A 4,031-nucleotide genomic window follows, 5' to 3' on the forward strand; every position below is an offset into this window, starting at 1 on the left:
CTGAGAACCGAGACAGTCATCTGATGCAAGCTCCGCAGAGTAAGGGAGATCATCATAGAAGAAGCAGCATTCAAAGATGGAAAAACTGCACATCTTCTTTAATTAAATGGAAGTCCACTAAAAGCATTAGTTTTAAAAAGTAGAAATTATGAAATTTTCTTCCCAAGGAAAAAATGCAAGATGTCATGCTCTATCACTGTGGACTTAATACGGAAGTTAAAATCTGTAAAAAAAAAAGTACAGACCTTGGGCAGTACGCATGCGTTAATGCTCAGCAGCTTCAGTCGTGTCCAACTCTTTGAGACCCCATGGACTGTAGCCTGCCAGGCTCCTCTGTGTATGGGGATTCTCCAGGCAAGAATACTGGAGTGGGTTGCCATGCCCTCCTCCAAGAGATCTCCCCAACCCAGGGACTGAACCTGCGTCTCCTGAATTGCAGGCAGATTCTTTACCTACTGAACCACCTGGAAAGGCTTGCGAAGTATACCAACATCTAACAATTGTACCTTGGTAGGTGGGAGATTCCTTTTAAGACAATGGATACACTCACCCCGTCAGTCGTCATGGGCAATGGTAAATCCTAGAGCAGAAAATAAGGCAGGCCTTAGTGCTGGTGGAGAAATTCCTGTGTTGGGATCGAGATTCCAAGGAAAAGAGACTCTACAGTGCTAGTGATAGCCTAGTACTGCAAGGAGCTGTTTTGTGAATTAAACGTTCATCCTCAAGAGGGTACATCTAAGTTTTAGCCCCACTGGTATCTTGAACTTGAGTGGTCCTGTGCTCACAACCCTAAGAACCACGAGCATGTCAGGAACAGGCACAACAGATGTCTGATGCTAAAAGCTCTCGATACCTTGTAAAATTCATTTACCTGAACTGAAGTGTCTGGTCAGTAGAACTGTAACCCTTGGCGTTTTCTGCCTAAGAGGAGGATGGTACCCATCTTTAATCTTGAAGGCACCGCCTAAGTCTTGGTGAAGCCATGAAATAAAAAATGCTTACTCCTTGGAAGGAAAGTCATGACCAACTTAGACAGTATATTGAAAAGCAGAGACATTACTTTGCCAACTAAGGTCCATCTAGTCAAGGCTATGGTTTTTCCTGTGGTCATGTATGGATGTGAGAGTTGGACTGTGAAGAAGGCTGAGCACCAAAGAATTGATGCTTTTGAACTGTGGTGTTGGAGAAGACTCTTGAGAGTCCCTTGGACTGCAAGGAGATCCAACCAGTGCATTCTGAAGGAGATCAGCCCTGGGATTTCTTTGGAAGGAATGATGCTAAAGCTGAAACTCCAGTACTTTGGCCACATCATGTGAAGAGTTGACTCTTTGGAAAAGACTCTGATGCTGGGAGGGATTGAGGGCAGGAGGAGAAGGGGATGACAGAGGATGAGAGGGCTGGATGGCATCATGGCCTCGATGGACGTGAGTCTGAGTGAACTCCGGGAGCTGGTGATGGACAGGGAGGCCTGGCGTGCTGCAATTCATGGGGTCACAAAGAGTCGGACACGATTGAGCGACTGAACTGAAATGAACTGAAGTCTTGGTGAACTGGTGAAGATAGGCCTTCATGATCGTGGAGGCCCAGAAACACCGGATGCATTCATTTGCTAAGGCTACCATAACCAAGAACCACAGACAGGTGGCTTAAACGACAGAAATTTATTTCCTCACCATTCTTGTAGCTAGAAGTCCCAGATCAACGTGTTAGCTGGTTTGGTTTCCCCTGAGGCCTCTCTTCTTGACTTTTATATATCCATCTTCACCCTTTGGCTTCACGTGGTCTTCCGCTATGTACATCCGTGTCTGTGTCCCAGTGTCCCCTTTTAGTACAGATACAAGTCATATTGGCTTAGAACCCACACGTATGACATCATTTTACCTTAAGTATCTCTTCACCGGTCCTTTCTCCAAACACAAGCACATTCTGAGCTGCTGGGGTTAGGGCCTCTGTGTATGGGTTTGGCAGGGGTTGGCACCCTATCCGGCCTGTAACGTGAGGTTTTTGTGCAAATGTCAGAACAATCCAAGAATAGGTTCTCGCAATGTCGACAGAATCTTCTAGTAGTGACAGCAGCAAGCAGGTGAGGGGGGGAAGGGGCTGCCTGAAATGTCGCGGCCACAGAGGTCTGGCCCAAGAGTACATCAGAGCTCCTTCGGAGGAGCCCTGGCTCAGAACCTTGCTTCATAGAAGCGTCTGGAAAGAGAGTTATTTAGGGACATTTGAATTTCCCCTTTGAATAAATAGAGGCCCAAATTGAACACCAAAGAAAATGTGACTTTTTTTAACCCCAGAGTAGAGAATTGAGGCGTGCCAATCATGATCCCAGAATATGAATGCAACTTTTATTGCTAAAGGAGAAGAGACGTGAGAGGTAGAGAAGCTGAGAGGGCAACTGAGAAGAATGGGTTTCCAGAGATGTAGGCTTCCTACTCGGAGAAGGCAATGGTACCCCACTCTAGTATCTTGCCTGGAAAATCCCAAGGATGGAGGAGCCTAGTAGGCTGCAGTCCATGAAGGTTGCTAAGAGTTGGACATGACTGAGCGACTTCACTTTCACTTTTCACTTCCATGCATTGGAGAAGGAAGTGGCAACCCACTCCAGCATTCTTGCCTGGAGAATTCCAGGGACAGGGGAGCCTGGTGGGCTGCCGTCTATGGGGTCACACAGAGTCGGACACGACTGAAGCGACTTGGCGGCAGCAGCAGCAGCAGCCTTCCTACTTACTGTACAGGGCTTAGCAGACCTGCACTGCAGACTCTGCTTGGGGCTGAGGGTAACCTACTGACTTAGGTATGTGAGAGGACTGTTAAAAACAAGTATTTGTTTCAGCACAATTCCTAGATCGTATTTTCAAAATTCCATACAAGTTTTAAGACTCTAAAAATAAACATAAGCAAAAGGAACACGGAAAAGTTCTATGTAGGCCCTTAATTCTTAGATAAACTCAACCACAAGGAGATTGCCTTCGCACACAAAGCTGCTCCCCTGATAACTAATCAGTACCTTTAAGGCAAATGTACAGATGCAGCCAATGGAAAAGAGGCTCAAATATTTATTCATTTGTTCATTCAGGAAATACCAATGAATATACACTAGCAAATGAGAGAGATAAGGGCCCTTCTCTCACTGTATTTCTACTTGTGCCAAATCAGAATAATACAAGGAGGGTAAAACCCTTTGTAAACAGAGGACTCTCCACAAAATCGCGAGCAGAGTGAAAGAAATTATAAGCAATTGCCTAGGACCCTGGGTCCAATAACACATGACTTTTACTATCATAAATTTAAAGAGGACTAGAATAGAACCAAGTGGGAAAGAGCCCTTTGGAGAAGGCCACCCTAAGAGACGCTGTGACTTTTAGTCCAGGTGTGAAATCAGCCCAAGGCAACAATCAGGGGGCTAGAGGAGTCAAAGCTTCCATTCTGTCTCTGCCCTCACTGGGTCTTCTGCAGGGGCACCCCACTGCCCAGATCCAAGCCCCCGGCAGAAGACGAGGGCAGCAACTCAGGGATCCCAGGCAGATCGGCCTCCAGGGCTGCGCGCACGGTGAAGTCAAGTGGAGACTTGATCTGGACGGGGTAATAGAAGGCGTCTGGGCTGGCGCCCCTATCTTTACATTCCATCTGCTTGACACCAGTGCACAGAGGAGCTCACTCCCTTTTACACACACCATGTTGGGCCCAGCCTCAATAAATGGCCTTTCCAAATATTTGATGTTTTACAGTCATGGCAAGGAACACACTCAAGGAATTTGGACACTCGTAAATGAGATCAACACTTACAAATCGAAAAGCATTTGCTTTTAACACACTCCCGAAAGGTCGCTGTGAAAGGCTGGGGGTTCTTTCTGGCAAGGCTTGGTGATAATAATAGCTTCGTCAGGAGTCGCTGCCACAGCCTGTGCCTGGGGAAGAAGCCTTCGAAAACCTCAATACTGGGTTGAACTGTTAGGCTCCCGCTAGAAAAGAAATCCCTTAGAAAGTCTCAAGGCCAGGAAAACGAATCAACATACGTCCTGTGTCATTTC

Source organism: Ovis aries, chromosome 5 (assembly GCF_016772045.2).
Source record: "Ovis aries strain OAR_USU_Benz2616 breed Rambouillet chromosome 5, ARS-UI_Ramb_v3.0, whole genome shotgun sequence".
In the NCBI taxonomy this organism is placed as follows: domain Eukaryota; kingdom Metazoa; phylum Chordata; class Mammalia; order Artiodactyla; family Bovidae; genus Ovis; species Ovis aries.